Source organism: Mauremys mutica, unplaced genomic scaffold, assembly GCF_020497125.1.
Source record: "Mauremys mutica isolate MM-2020 ecotype Southern unplaced genomic scaffold, ASM2049712v1 Super-Scaffold_1559, whole genome shotgun sequence".
NCBI classification, from domain to species: Eukaryota; Metazoa; Chordata; order Testudines; family Geoemydidae; genus Mauremys; species Mauremys mutica.
In genome coordinates this window covers 638,348-654,237 of record NW_025423353.1, presented here as the reverse complement: position 1 = coordinate 654,237, position 15,890 = coordinate 638,348, and the positions used below count along the sequence as shown (strand labels likewise).

General features: G+C 55.3%; 4 non-coding genes across 4 annotated transcripts; 1 reads left to right on the top strand and 3 right to left on the bottom strand.

Moving 5' to 3' along the window:
• Nucleotides 1-4,499: 4,499 nt before the first annotated feature.
• Nucleotides 4,500-4,581, top strand: TRNAS-AGA. Its single transcript has one exon. It is a non-coding gene; the product is annotated as a tRNA-Ser (tRNA).
• Nucleotides 4,582-6,407: 1,826 nt separating this feature from the next.
• TRNAI-UAU lies at nt 6,408-6,501 on the bottom strand. Its single transcript has 2 exons — nt 6,464-6,501; nt 6,408-6,443 (listed from the first exon to the last, which is right to left on the bottom strand). It is a non-coding gene; the product is annotated as a tRNA-Ile (tRNA).
• A 798-nt stretch (nt 6,502-7,299) lies between these two features.
• Nucleotides 7,300-7,371, bottom strand: TRNAQ-UUG. Its single transcript has one exon. It is a non-coding gene; the product is annotated as a tRNA-Gln (tRNA).
• An 8,158-nt stretch (nt 7,372-15,529) lies between these two features.
• Nucleotides 15,530-15,603, bottom strand: TRNAI-AAU. The gene has a single exon. It is a non-coding gene; the product is annotated as a tRNA-Ile (tRNA).
• Nucleotides 15,604-15,890: the final 287 nt, after the last annotated feature.

The following is a 15,890-nucleotide window of genomic DNA, read 5'->3' as shown; positions in this document are numbered from 1 at the left end:
AACTAGATACAATCAATTTAGGCTTAAATAGAGACTGGAAATGGCTGAGCCATTACACACATTGAATCTATTTCCCCATGTTAAGTATCCTCACACCTTCTTGTCAAACTATCTTAAATGGGTCATCTTGATTATCATTACAAAAGTTTTTTTTCTCCTGCTGAGAATAGCTCATCTTAATTAATTAGCCTCTTAGAGTTGGTTGGGCAACTCCCACCTTTTCATGTTCTCTGTGTGTATGTGTGTGTGTGCATATATATATATCCTCACTATATGTTCCATTCTATGCTTCTCCTCACCCCCATTGGGGACTGGGAACGCTGGGCTCTGCCTGCAGTGTCTGAGCGCTGGGGGCTCCCTCTCTTGCCTGTGGCGGCTGGGAGCTCCAGGGTCTTCGGCGCTGTGGGGTCTGTTAGCAATGACATGGGGCTGCAGTGTCCTCATGCCATCAATGCCTGTTGGGAAATCCTGGGTCCATCCACAGCAGCTGGGAGCTCTGGGGTCCACTCGTAGGAGCTGGGAGCTGCAGGGTCCATACGCAGTGGTGTGGGGCTGTGGGGGCTCCCCCGCCACCCATGGCTGCTGGGAGCTCCAGGGTCTGCCTGTGGGAGCTGTGGGAAGATGAGGGGTTTGGGGTGGAGGAGGGGGCTCCAGGCTGCAGGGTGGGGCTGAGGGATTCAGAGTGCAGGAGGGGGCTGTGGGTTGAGACAGGGGGTCGGGGTCCAGGACGGGGTGATGGCTCTGGGGTGGGGGCAGGGATGATGGGTTCCAGGTGTGGGAGGAAGCTCTGGGCTGGGGCAGGAGGTTGAAGTGCAGGGGGGTGAGGACTCTGGGGTGCAAGAGAGGGCTCTGGGTTTGGGGGGGTTCAGGGCTGGGGCAGGGGGTTGGGGTGCAGACTTACCTCGGGCGGCTCCTGGTCAGCGGTGCAGCAGGGGGGACCTACTGGCCACTTCCAGGGCGCAGTGCGGTGCCCTAGGACACGTAGGGACCAGCCTGCCTTAGCACCACTGACCGGACTTATAACCTGGTCACCCCACTGGGAGCTCCAGGGTCCCCCTGTCACATGTGGTACCTGGGAGCTCTGGGATCTCCCCACAACAGCTGGGAGCTCTGGGGGCATCCCGCTGCTCACAGTAGCTGGGAGCTGTGGGGTCCATCCGTGGTGGCATGGGCCTGTGGGAGCCCCTTCCGCCACTGGTGGCTGATAGCTGTGAGGCCCCCACCGGCCGACAGCTCCAGTCTTGCTGCCCCAGGGCTGAGGTGGAAAATGTCACTGAGATCTCTGAAAGTCACAGATTCTGTGACCCCCTTTATATAATCTTAGCCTTAATAGTTGTTGACTGTCTCTCTCAATTTAGTGGTCTGCTCTAGCGCGGATGGGACAGGGAAGACAGAAGCTCACCCCCCAGCACAGGTTTGGGCAGAAATGGCTCTTGGGCTATTTGCTGTGCATGCAGAGGACTTGTCCAGGCCGGTGGAGCAGCTCAGCCAGATGAGGAGCTGGAAGAAGGAGACCTGAGCAGCCTGGACATCCCACTTTTTCTCCACAGCCACTGCCTATCAGCAGGATTCCTCCTTCTCCTCAGTGAGACCAAATCTAAGCACCTAGACAGCCGGTCCGTCCGCTGCACCCCAATCCCTCATGCCTGAGCCTCCCTGCCAAAGTCCTGTACCTGGCTCCAGAGAATTGTCTCACATCTCGCTGGGAACTCGACTTCTTGTGCCCAGACAGTCTCGGCCCCACTCAGTAGAGGACCTGAGAAACACAGTGTCTGCCTTTTCCAAAGAAGTGCTTGGAGAGGTTTGGGAAGGGAGGGGAGGGGAAGTCTTTTCTATCCCTGCCTAGCTCCATTGGTGTCCTGTGGCCCTTTCGGCTCTCTGCTCCCCTGTGGGGGAGATGCAGAGACAAGCCCCCATCTGGGAGAGTCACCGAGAGGCTGTGTCCCATGGCGTGTGTGGGGGAGAGGGGTAGGGGTGGGACGGGGCTCAAGGGGAGAAGGTTGTGTGTGACAGTGTGTGGGGGAGGGGGAGGGTGTGTTCCTTAGAATAGAAATGATGGAAAACACAGGGGCAGTGACAGTGAAGCCCCGTGTCTGAGTGTTATGAACCTGTGTGGTGCTGCCGTTCACCTTCCCCTCCTATGGGCTCAGCTTTCATTGAATCCAGCATTTTTTCACCACAGAGGTGTCCCACCTGCCTCAGCTACCGAGTGTCCCTCTGAGAGATGCCGAGGACTGGAACTGATTTCAGCTGCTGGACAGCTCTGCTAGGTCTTTATACCTTTGCACAGGAAAATGCTGAGTGTTTAAATTCATTTCAAGCCCCCTGCCCCCATTCAGCGAACTTCTGAACATACTGGAGATGGGTCTGGAAATTGATTTTCATTCGAAAAAGTTTTTAAAGGGAATCATTTGGCTTGGAAGTAGGAACCTATTACCCTGCAGGGAAACATTCACTCACTGACCTACACTCACAACAGAGAGTGTCCTGTATAGCCCAGTGCAGGAACAGTTTTTAACCTGGGGGTTAGTAAACTTTATCTCTGTACAAACACCACAGCTTACAAACTCCCCACCCCCGCTCCGTGTCACCAGAGCACAACAACAACTCTCCTTGGGGCACACACAGCTCCCCAGCTCCCTGCCCGTCAGTCTCTCCAGCATTGCTCCAATCCCTTAAAGCAGAGTCTCAACCACGATTTACCTTAGGGCCAGGGCCAGTCCTCCAGTCCTCCCAGTGGGCCAATAATGTCACTCATACTGCCCAGAACCCGCCCCCCAAAACTCCACCCTCCACCTGCCTAAGGCTCTGGGAGGGAGTTTGGGTGGGGGGAGGAGGTCTAGGGTGGAGGCCCTGGGTTGGGGCTGGGGATTGGCATTCAGGAGGGGTGCAGGGTCTGGGAGGGAGTTTGGGGGCTGGGGGTGGGGAAGGAGGGGGTGCAGGCTCTGGGAGGGAGTTTGGGGGTGGGAGTGAATATATGAGGAGGAGGTGGGGGTGCAGGCTCAGGAAGGGGGTCAGGGATGCAGCACTTACCGGAGGCTCCAAGGCGGAGTGGGCTGGGGGGCCTCCGTGTGCTGCTGCCCCCAGGCATCACCCCCACAGCGTCCCATTGGCCACAGGGGTGATCAGGCAGGGGCAGCGCGCGGAAGCACAGCCCCACCCTGCCCTGCCATGGAGAGGGGCCGGCAGCCACTGGAGCGAGCAGGCAGATGCTGCTCAGTTCCGCTGCACTGATATGGCCCCTGGGGGGGAGCGCCTGGGAGCGGCAGGTGGGGCCAAGGGAGTGACCTGGTCCCAAAACTGCTGGAGCCCCACAGGCGAGACCTGGGAACCAGGACTGCCAGCCAGACAAACACCTTTAAGAAGAGGCGTCTCTCTCCCTGTCAAAAACTGATCTTCCTCCTTCAGTTCAGTGACAGCCTGAATTGTTCCTTATCCCGGCAGAGCCAGAGGACTGAAAGCAGCAACATCAAACCCCTGTGTAGCTCGCAGGAATGGACATAAACACTCCCTGGTATCTGAGGAGATGTTCAGCTTTGCCCTTAGTCAACTACAAGGCCAAAGGGAAAGGAGGTGGCACCAGGTATAAAGAGTGAAACACGACACATCATAGTTATGCCCATGGTGGCTGCAAAATCTTTTGATGTACTTCTTCCTATCAGCAGTGTATTGTTTTCTCTGGAGTCCAGGCCTTGACCAAGAAATTTGTACCTTGATAAAATAATCGCCTGGCCCTGGTGAAGGCAATGGACTTGACACCCACTGGGGTGTCCCAACACAGGTACAAGTACTAACAACAGTGGCTGCCTTTTAGCCATAGATTTTAAACAGGGCAATAAATTGAAACAAGCCCCTGTTAAATCATTTCTCAGCCCGAGTCCTTCACCCACATTCCATAGAGCATTGGGCCACCATGTGGACGTTTCATTTCTGACCTCAGTTTCACACAGAGACAACATTTCCTTTGCACAGATCCATAAACAGCAAAACCTCCCTGTGTCTCTGGTCTGAGCCAGGGCATTCGATTCCAGTGAACCCTTCTCTCCTGCAATGGCGATGGTCAGACAGAGGGGACGTGGCACCTGCATCCCTGCCAGGGAGATATTGGCTCAGCTCTTTCTTTCTGCTGCTGTTGTTAGTCCATGAAACATCAAGGGTGGAATGCAAGGCTGAGTTCATGCACCAGCCCTCAGTGCCCCAGAGAAATCCTGCCCCCTGCTATTGGAACGATGTGCTGGAGATTTGACTAGGAAAGGGACTGTCTGAATTGTCAGAGTGGGGAATGAAGAACAATCTACAGCAATGTCGTTCACACAAACACACTCTCATGATGCTCCAGCCGGAAGGGAAATGGGCAGAAATTCTCGCTGTTCAGCCAAGGACACACTTACACTGATGCGCAGCTGTGAGTGTGCTGGGGAAGCTGGTCTGAGCAAACAATTTGAAGTGACAATTCAGTGAGAACAAAATCATCATGCAGTGAAATGGATGCATATCAAGTAGTTGTGGCCGAGTGGTTAAGGCGATGGACTAGAAATCCGTTGGGGTCTCCCTGCGCAGGTTCAAATCCTGCCAACTACAGAAGCACTGTGCTGCTGTTGTTATTATTGCAGTTTTAGTGCCTGAGCATCCACAGTGCGAACTGGAGATAAATCTAATTTCACTCTGTCTACACTTAAAATGCTGCTGTGGCACTGCTATAGCACTTTGGAGTAGACAGTGACTGGAGGGATTTTCCCATCCCTGTAATAGCTGCATGGACAGAACAATTCTTCCTTTTCTTTAGCACTAACTAACCCGGGATTAGGTCACCTTAACTCTATGAGTTTGTGTTGGGGGTCACACCCTGGGAGACATCGCTTTGCCAGTTCAGTGCCCAGCGTACATCAGCCCTTAGATCCCTCTGGGTATTTCAATGCAGGCACTGACCTGTGAGAGGAAAACATCAGCTCACAAACACAGAGACTGAATTCCCCACATTTAATCTCGCTGCACTTTCCAGAAAGTCACAAAATTCAATTCATTCTTGCTAGGCCAGAGAAAAAATAAGTGATACTAAGTTTTTGGCTTGATTAAATAAAATTAAGTGTTTAATTAATATAGTAAAAATCTGTACTGATTCCTCTAACTAACACCATAGCGTGAAATAGGAACAGAGACAAATCTTGTCAGTGACGTCTAATTTCACAAATGATCTTCCCATTATTAATTTCCACATTGCCCCTATTGGAGGTCTGGGCATCTCCAGTGTCATTGCTCTGCGTTCACCTTCCCCTAGAATTGTTCTCGGACATTCGCTTTCCTCTGCAGCGTGGGGCACGGGTCACTTGCTGGAGGATTCCCTGCACCTTGAGGTCTTTAAGCCACAATTTGAGGACTTCAATAACTCAGACATAGGTTAGGGGTTTGTTACAGGAGTGGGTGAGTGAGATTCTGTGGCCTGCATTGTGCAGGAGGTCAGACTAGATGGTCATAATGGTGCCTTCTGACCTTAAGTCTATGAATCTATGAATCTAGTCCCAAATTTTGAAAACTGTGCAGTTCAGAATGAGAATAGTGACCCCGTCTCCTTCCTGCACCTGCTCTACATTGCTCCACAGCAGCTTCTCCACCTGCAGAGTCACCCCAGCACGGCAGTGCAGCCGCCCAGGGTTCAGCAGGGGCCCCTGGCAAGGACAGTGGGTGCAGCTAACAGCCCGGTGTGCCTGGCCCTGAGGCAGCTGTAAAAAAGCAACCCACCCCCCCAGAAGTACAGAGACTGAATTCCTTAACTTTAACATCATGACACTCTGTAGAAAGCCACACGTCAGTTGTATTTTCACAGGGAGATGCAAAAATCAAATGACCAATTTTTAAGTTGAGTAAATAAAGTTGAGGAGATAGTTATTAACCTCACAAAAATATACTAAAGATCCCTCAACATAACACCTGAAGGTGAAATATGAACAGAGACAAACCTTGTCAGCAAAGGCTCATTTCCCAAACGATCCTCAAAATGTTACTAATTCCCACCCTTCCTCCACAGGAGCTCTGTGCAGTGTAACTGTTCGGCAGGCAGCTTCCCATTAAATGCTGTTGTGGGACATTCCCAGACCTGGGAACGTACCAACGACAGAATTTGAAGAGCAAACCTGGCTCCCCGCACCAGGCGGGATTTGAGTGTTTTGTCCCTGTCACTTAGTGTTTGTCAATAGTACAGACGCCCTGGGCAGGACTCCAGGCTCTGCTTGAGGGATCCTGGCACAGGGGCTGGGGGGGGAGAAAGGATTGTAGATTCTGACCTGGAGAGGAGGTAATAAGTGAAGGGGGCATTTTTTATTAGCCCCCTCCTGAGGGTCCCCAGGTCTGGAATTCTACATTCCACAGGCCAAATGAGGGGGTGATGCCACTTGGTTAATGAAAACCAGTGCTCCACGTGAGGTTTGAACTCACAACCTCAGCATAGCTCCTCTCAGCACTGCCCTATAAGTACTGTGCGCTAACCAACTGTGCCACTGGAGCACCTGTTAATTAGGATTCTCTGAGACTCCTAGGTTTATACAGGCGACGGGTGACCCCAAAACATTCTCAGTGGGGCTGAGAGCAGGTAGCGACAAGTGTTGTACTTGGTGGGGTGGATTCTTCTTAAGGCTTCCAGGCACCATTTGACCCTTTTGTTCTTCCCTGTGTAATAACAGAGCTGGTTAAGACTCAATGGAGAGTCTTGCTATAGACCAACAGATCTGAAATCACTGAGAACCAGCTCTAAGCATTAGTCCTGCTTTGGGACAGTGTCTCTCATGCAAGAAACTGCCCAGTCTGCGCTAGCAGTGAGGCTCCCTCACTAACAGCTGAAATCAGGGAGAGCTGTGTGAAGTGCAGGGCCCCAGGGGTGCCTGAACAGGGGGGAACAACACCCCAGGTGCCCAGAGGAGGAGAGGTGTGTTGGGCTCCAGCCTGGGACTCTTCCTCCCTTCTGCCTAGCCCTGACTATGAAGCCTGGCCCTGGCCCTCCTTCCTTCAAGTGCCATGTGGGCAAGAGGAAGAGTGTGGCAGCTGCAGGGACCAAAGTTATGGACATCAGGTGAAGCAGCAAGAAACAAGCATATGATCAATCCACAGGAATCTCTAGCCAGACTGTTAAGTTCTAGGACCCCAAGCTATAGCCGCCAGCCCATTGAACCAGCCGACCAAAGACCTATCTCCAGTGGGGATCAGTCACCCAACAGGAGGGAGAAACCTCACTCTAGTTGACCCTGAGAGAAGGTAGCCAAACACATTGAGTTCCAGGGCTTTGTAGCAAAGCAACATATCGCCACAAGGTCCCACTGAGATTTGAACTCAGATTCCAGGATTCAAAGTCCTGAGTGCTGCCCATTACACCATGGGACCTGCTGCTGTTTCATTTTCTAGACCCCTGTGACTCTTGGCTGGTTTGCACTCTGCATTTATTGCTTCCCACCATCAGCTTCCTCTCGCGGGTCTCTCTCTCCTCCTCCAGTGACTGTGGTCCTCCACTACCGGATCCGTGGGGCCTGCCCTGAGTCCCTGCATCCCCCTGCTTTGTCTCCATTCCCTGCAGGCTGCAAAAATGTCAGGGGAGTCTGCTCCTCCCTTCACTCGATGCTCCTGCTCATATCAGCCAACTGCAGCCTCATCTCCTGGAACTCGGGCAGCTGTCGCTTGATCCGGTCGTACAGTCACACGCTGACTGGCTCCCCTGCCTGGATGCTCTTGTGGAAATCCCACAGGTGACGCTGCAGGACTTTGCACTGTTGGTTTCTTTAATGTTGTGGTGTTTCCCTTACCGCTGGAACAAAGCCGCCAACTCCTCCCTCACCGACTCCCACCAATCCCCCTGGTAACCACAGAACCCTCTGATGCTTTCCCGTTCTGCCAACACCTCCAGGCCTCGCCCCCCTGCTCCTTTATCTTGCAAGTTCTGGATGTTCAGCTTCCAATGTCCTCTGCCCTGGGTCAGGGAATTGCCCACATTGAGCACACGGTGAGAGCTGCGTGATCCGAACAGTCCATTGGTACCACCCTGCACTGGGCTGTCGACGTGCTCTCCTTCACGTAAATCCGGTCAGTGCGACCCCTGGTCTGTCCCCGCAGAAAGGTGTATCCCCTCTGCGGGTGGTGTGAGCTCGGGTCAGAGGAATAGGAGGAACACGTCCTCTAAGCCAACCTCACTACAGACCTGCGCCAGGTAGTGCTCATCATAGAAGAGTTTCCTCTGACGGTCGGGAAAACAGGACCAGCAGTCCTCAGGCCGGTGCAACAATTGAAATCCCCCCCGACACCAAACACCGTGCGGTCTAGAAGAAGGGAGCCAGTTCCTTCATAGATCTTTCCTTTCATGCCTTAATTGGGGACCATACACACTGATATAGCCGTAACCAGTGCCATGAAGCACAAAGCCCACCAGTAATGCCCTCCCTGGTTGGAGCTCCAGCCCCTTCTGTACTCGCACTGCGAATGTGAAGAACAAGACTCCAACCCCATCATTCTTCCCTGGCCTGGAGGACCAGAGAGATGGGCCCTTCCTCCAATCACCCTCTGCCCATCAAGCTACCCTAGAGTTGTTAATGTGTATTTTCTGAACACCCACCATGGCCAAAGCCCAGCTCCTCCTGGGCCCCCAACTCCGTTCCACCTGGCCACTTTCACAGATGCCCCTTCCCTGGTACTGCCCTCCCTCAGCTGCACAGAAGAGTTTTCATCCTCTATACCCGCCTGTCACTGCCCAGCACCCCCTCTAGCACTCTCTTCCTGTCATATTGGGTCCACCAATAACTCACTTAGGAGAGACAGCTCCTGTCCCTCGTTGTTAAATGTCAGGCCAGCCAATTAGGGGTGGAAGCCCACAATATCTTTTCCTACTGCAGAGCCCAAGCTCAGGGACTCACCTTGGGTGCAGGGACCACTGTGCTCCCAGAAAACAAGCCACCACTGGGCAAAAAGGGATGAAAGGGCCTGCCAAAGCCTGGGATTGAAGCAGGGACCTTTAGAAATTCAGACTAATGCTCGCCCAACTGAGCTACTTTGGCAGGTGTAGGGGAGTATTTTGGCCTGTTGCTTCTCTGCCTGAGATATTTTTGCAGCAGTTGCACACAAAAAGGACGTCATTGGGAGCGGCCCATGAAGACAAGACTTGCTTTTGCCTGCCTTGCTCAGCTTGACTTGCTGCCTCACCCTGTTCCTGCCCTAGTGCCCGGGTTGACCTGGCGGTGGAAGGGGACTGGAGGCCAGTGGCGCGGGGAGGAGGTTGAGCTGGACCCTGAGCTAGACTAGACCCTGGCGGTGAGAGTCTGGCCACCACTTGCCAACCCACCCTGTTGTCCTGGCTTCCCCCACTGGGCGTCATGTCGGGAGGGAAGTGGGGCTTCTGCCTCCCCTCCCCGATTTTCACACCGCAGAGGAGTGCGAACAGGAAAACGAACGGCTGCTCCACACCCCCACTGGAGGAACCCGGCGCCCTTAGCTGTGGGGAGTAAGAAGTGGCTGTTGGCTGACAGGGCCTGTCCCCGAGGAGCTGGAACAGCAGCTGCCGCCTCCCCCTCGGCTCCAGGCTGTGGGAAATGCTCATTGCCTGGCTGCATGGGCGGATGCTGCTCCGTGCTCTGGAGGTGATGCAGCCAAGGGTGCCTCACCCAACACTGAGATGCAGCCACCTCTGGGGTGGGTTGCACAAGTCAGCAAATGAATTTGGAACAGGAAACGCACTGAAAGGACCAAGGCAGCTGCAGGAGGTGGAGAAAACCAGAAGCCCTGGATCCCAGCCCTGCCCCTCCCCCACTCTACTCCCTAACCTCCACTCTTCTCCCAGAGTTGGGGGGAGAACCCAGGAGTCCTGGTCCCCAGCCTTGCCCACCCCCATATTTCAATATAGCTCCATCCAACAGCTGCCCCCCCCCAATTGCAGGGCAGTGCCATGGGGCACACCAGGGCCTGCCTGTTTCCACAGGATGGGCAACACCAGTGCCCCGGTGGAGAGATGATGCTAAGGGAGAAGCAGGCAGCAGACACCCCCACGACAGAGAAGGAAGTGCTAGGGGGCGCCGTGCTGCAAGGAGTGAGGGGGGTTGGCAGGGAATGGGAGGATCTCCCCTCACAGCAGGTGCATCTGTCTCCCCAGCAATTCCTCCCCAGCCCTACCCCAGCCCAGGCTAATCCCAGCCTAGCTACCAGGGTTACATTTGGCCTGGATTCCCCAGCTGCTGGGGGAGGGGCGTGGGGCTGGGGAGCATGAGCCTCTACTCCCCCTTCCCCCGACACAGCTGCATGGGCACTGACCAAAGGAGCCCGCAGCACTGCTGCCTAGAGGAAACTGAGGCACCAGCTAGTGACAGACACATCATGGCTCTCCTCATCCTCATCCTCTTTTCCATATACAACCCGGGGGGGGGGGGTAAACTCAGGGCAGTTGCATAGTTAACCTGTGGAACTCCTTGCCAGAGGCTGTTGTGAAGGCCAAGACTATAACTGGGTTCAAAAAAAGAACTAGATAAATTAATAGAGGACAGGTCCATCAATGGCTATTAGCCAGGGTGGGCAGGGATGGTGCCTGTAGCCTCTGTTTGCCAGAAGGTTTTCTCTGCAAATCTCAAAGGTTGATATAAAATACCCTAAACGTTTGTCCCACTTCTCTCTAGTTGTCTATTTCTAACTGAATATGCCCTGAGATTTTCCCGTCTCTCTAATTATAAAATGCTAACAAAATCTCAGATTTGCACCTTTTCTCAGATTCTTGAACATAGCTTGGAGGGGCAGGGCTGGGCTGGGCTGCGGGTCGGGAGTGAGGGGCACCGGCAGAGCTGTGGGGGGCAGGGCTGGGCTGGCAGGGGCTGCGGGTCAGGAGTGAGGGGCACTGGCAGAGCTGTGGGGGGCAGGGCTGGGCTGGCAGGGGCTGTGGGTCAGGAGTGAGGGGCACCGGCAGAGCTGTGGGGGGCAGGGCTGGGCTGGCAGGGGCTGCGGGTCAGGAGTGAGGGGCACTGGCAGAGCTGTGGGGGGCAAGACTGGGTTGGTAGGGGGCTGCGGGTCCAGAGTGAGCGGCACCATCAAACCTGGGGGTGGGTAGGGCTGGACTGGCAGGGGGCTGTGGGTAGCATAGGCGGCAGGTTCGTATAATTTTTGGTGGGGCCCAAAATGGTGGTCCTCCCCCCAGCTCTCACCCTGTAAGCTGATATAAAATGAAGCTACAATGCGTCAGCACCACAAGATTACAAGGGTCAATTAAAAGTGGAAAGTCAGAAGCAGCACTTGCCTGCTTCAATATACGGTATTAAATTTTGTTGCACCTGTTGTGACAAAGTGGGAATGTTCTTAATGTTTTCTCTGAATACTGTGTGGGTGCCTCAGTTTCCCCTGCAAAGTGCCAACTGACGGTGTTGGGGACAAAGAGATCAGGTGGCCTTCTTGTCCGGAAGAGACACAAAGGCCAGATGAGGGAGTGTCAGTTTGGAGGAATTATTTCAGCTCAGTGCTAATGTGGACAGGAGGACAAACGGATATAAATTGTCAGTTAGGAAATTTAGGCTTGAAATTAGACGAAGGTTTCTAACCATCAGAGGAGTGCAATTCTGGAACAGCCTACCGAGAGAAATAGTGGGGGCAAAGGACCTCCATGACTTTAAGATTAAGCTGGATAAGTTTATGGAGGGGATGGTATGATAGGATAACGGGTTTAGTCAATAGGTCAATACCGTGCCACTGGTAATTAGTACAAAGGGTGAATGTTGGGATATTGTTAGCCCTTTCCAGAGGGTCTGGCTGGAGAGTCTTACCCGCATGCCCGGGGTTCAGCTGATCGCCATATTTGGGGTCGGGAAGGAATTTTCCTCCAGGGTAGATTGGCAGTGGCCCTGGAGGTTTTTCGCCTTCCTCCGAAGCATGGGGCAGGGGTCGCTTGCTGGTGGATTATCTGCTACTTGAAGTCTCTAAATCACGATTTGGAGCATTCAACAGCAGAGTCAAGGGAGAGAATTAGTTCAGGAGTGGGTGGATCGGCTTATGTGGCCTGCATCTTGCAGGAGGTCAGACTAGATGATCATAATGGTCCCTTCTGATCTTGAATTCTATGATTCTATGGAGCTGGCTGGGGAAATCGGGAGAGGCCCAGACTTGGGTCTGGGCTCCCCACCCCTCAAGATGGACCTGACTGAGGGGTCCTGTTTTCTGTACCTACAAGCTCTGTTTTAGACTGTGATCCTGTTGTCTAATAAACCTTCTGTTTTACTGTCTGGCTGAGAGTCACATCTGACTGCAGAGTTGGGGTGCAGGGACCTCTGGTTGCCCCCAGGACCTGCCTGGGCACACTCGCTGCGTAAGGCACAGTGTGGAAGGGCTGAATGCTCTGAGGTCAGATCCAGGAAGGAGTGAGCTTCTTGCCCTGGAGACAGTCTGCTCAGAGAGAGGAGGCTCCCCCAGAGTCCTGACTGGCTTTGTATGGAGTAGTTCCAAAGCATCACAGCATCCCCTTCCACACCATGCGCTTCCCGGAAGTCCGCACAGGCACTGACACTCCCTCCTCTGGCTTTTGTCTCTTTTCCAAGCATTAGGAGGCCACCCGATCTCTCTGTTCTCCAACACCTTCAGTTGGTACCTTGCAGGAGAGCGTCCCAGGCCACCAGGAGACAGGGTTGCGGCCATTCTCTGTGCAGATGGCATCACACTGGCCCTCTAGGGCTCTACAACAATCACACCCCCTTTCCCACCATCTAGATCCTTGAGAAATGCACAGGGGAAACTGAGGCACCCACACAGTATTCAGAGAAAACATTAAGAACATTCCCACTTTGTAACACCTGTATACGACTAGTTACATACTTTGAAGGGTGTAAAATAATCAAATATTGTGCTAAATACAATGATACTCCAAACTGACCACCAAATTTAAGTTGCATGTTTTTCCCCTCAGGTGAGGGTTCTGGGGTGGGGCTGGGGATGAGGGGTTCACAGTGCAGGAGCGTGCTCGGTGCTGGGGGTGCAGGCTTTGGGGTGGGGCAGGGCTGAGGATGAGGAACTTGGGGTGCAGACAGGCTGCCCGAGGGCTAGGGCCAGAGAGGACTCCCCACCACCACCACTGGCAGCAGCAAGCTCCAGGGGAGGGACCCCCCCTCTCCCCCCTGCCCCCCGCAGCACACTCACTCTGCACCACAGTCACTGCACATGCTCCTAGGGCCCCTCTCAGGTCCAGAAAGCTCACTCACCTCCCCTGTGATGGGTACTGTGGGGGGGGTTGCCATCACAGGTGGCCTTCCGTGTTGCTGCCCCTCACCATAACTTCACTGTGGATGGGGGATGGGGCTGCCCCTTGCCCAGCATGGGGCAAAAGTGGGGTCTGCAGGGTGGTGGCTATGGGGGTGGGGGAGCAGGGTGTCATAAAATTCACCCAAGCCCCAGCTGCTCAGGTCTAGGAAGCCTCCCTCTCCCATCCCTCCTGTGGCGGGTGGGTTGGTGGGTGCTGGGGGAGGGGGCATTGCCTTCACATGTGGCTTCCTGCCTCCCCTGTGCAGCCTGCTGTGCCTCACTGGGGGTAGGGGATGGGGCTTTCCCGTCCCCAGCGTGGGGCAGGAGGGGGGGGCTGCAGGGTGGTGGCTGGGGGGGTGAACAGGGAGGGCAAGTTGGCACAAAATACACCCAAGCCCCAGCTGCTCAGGTAGGCCTATGAACCCCCTCCCCCTTCTGCCCTGTGGGGGGGAGGGGCACTGCCTTCACATATGGCTTCCTGCCTCCCTGACCCCTGCTGCAGCCTGCTGCCCCTCACCACAGCTTCCCTGGGGGACGGTGGGAGGGGGTGGGGCTGCCCCCCCTTCCCCAGCGTTGGGCAGGAGTGGGGGCGGGGGCTGGGGCTGGGGGGGGAATCATAGGGACAAACACTCACGGAAGCCCCAGCAGCTGCTAAGGTGAGTGATGTCCGTCTCCTGGCCGGAAGTCCCTTCGCGTCTCCTCCAGGTAGGGGCAGGGGAGGGGAGGGCTGCCAGGCTCGGCACAGCCCCCTCCCCTCCTGAGGTGCTACAGCACCAGCAGCTTGCACTGCTGTTATGCTGTAGCCCTTAGGCGGCGGCAGCAGCAGCAGCAAGGGAGAGAGACGCGCGCTGCGCGCTCTTTACGTTCAGGCAGGGAAGCTCCAGGGCAGGGAGCGGGGGGGAAGCTCGAGCCCTGGCGGCGGCGGCGGCGGGGGGGATGAGAGGCGGGGGCAGGGGGGGGTGCTCCAAGCAGGGGAGAAACCTAGCTCCAAATATTGGTGGAGCAGAGCCCCTGACTGTGAATATTCCTGGGGCTTTAGCCCCAGGAGCCCATATAAGTTGGTGCCCCTGGCCTCCACGAGTGCCGCACTCTGACCAGCTGAACCAGGCAAGCCACGGGAAACTTCTCAAGGTCTTCCCCTGGTGTGGGCTTGGATGCGAAAAGCACCTGGCCGTTCATCAGCTGTTGCAAGAAGTGTGCAGAGTAGGAGTAGCGATGGGGCTGTAGCTTTCCACAGCATCTCAATTTGGGCAGCTTTCCATTCCCCTTTTCTGTGTAATGTCCCTCCCACGGGTTTCACTTGTGGAACTGTACGACTCTGGCAGGGTGGCCATTTAGAAATCTTTTCCTTGCTTTTCTTTTTCGCCTGGCCCCAGCGTTAGGACCGTTTGGGTGTTACAGTGTGTGTGTTTTCCCATTTGGAGGCATTTGGAAGTTTGGAAGGGGAGCCGAAAGAGGAGTCTTTTTCACAAGCAAGTTGGCTTTCTGCACAGGTAGGGCCCTTGGCCGTAAAGCTTAGCTCCGTCAGTGCGTCTGCATGGGGTTCCTCCAGTGCCTCAAGAGCCCGTGCTAATCTCTCGGTGTGGGCGTTTGGCTTGCGCCAGTCAGAGTGCGGTGCCTGCGTCTTCCCAGGGCCGGCTCCCGTGAGGCGCGCATAACTTGGGAGGAAAGGGGTAGAAGAGGAAGCAAGTGAAGCTGACTTCGAGTGGTGGTGCCCCTGGGCGGAGTGGTCCTCCTGCTCCTTCCTGTCGGACGGGTGGGCTTGGGGGGTCTGGCTGTGGGCGGTGGGAGGATGGTGTCCAGGGAAGTCCCAAAGGTCACCCTGCACCGGCGGAGTGTGAAGCCTCTCCCCTAGGTTGGGGTGCCGAGGATTAATCCTTCCTCTGTGGCTTGGGCTGGGGAGCGTGATCCGGCGTCGGGTACATTTGGGTGGAGCTGGCGGCCGGCAAGAATTCGGGCCATCAGGTCAACCCTCTGTGGACAATGGGGGCGAGCCGGCAGGCCTGTGATTTTGGCTTCGTGGGCGGGCAGCTCAAGCCTGGCCTCCTATGAGCCTGGAAGGCAGCCGGCCGGGCTCACCCGTCTCCTCCCCGGGCCCAAGTTCCTTTCAGGCAGCAGGTGGAGCGAGGAGCCCAGGGAGGGGAGCCCAAGGAGGTGTCCGGAGCCTCATCCTGCCCGGCGCCTGCGCCCGCGCCCAGCAGGGCTCTTGCCCGCTCCCGGCCCACCTGGTTTTGGCCTCTGCCACCCCTAGCAGTCAGCCAAAAGAGCAGAAGCCACCCTCTCCCTCCTGCACCGGGAGTAGCCAGCATGGGGCTTGAACCCATGACCTTGGAGTTATTAGCACCATGCTCTAACCAGCTGAGCTAGCCGGCCAATGGCAAGCTCGCTCTTGCCTGACCCTTTTGGAAGGAGTCACCGGCTGGCGCGGGGAACGATGTGGCCTCCGTTATCAAATGAATGGATCAAGACGCTATCTGCCAAAATAGGGGAATTAGCTCAAGTGGTAGAGCGCTCGCTTCGCATGCGAGAGGCAGCAGTATCAATGTCCGTATTCTCCAGTGGCAAGGCAGCCGCGGGCCCTTCTCTTGCCCTTCTTTTAGAAGCCATGGACAGTCAGCCGGCTCAGCTCCTCCAGTGGCCTCCATCCCTCTCCCTGCTTG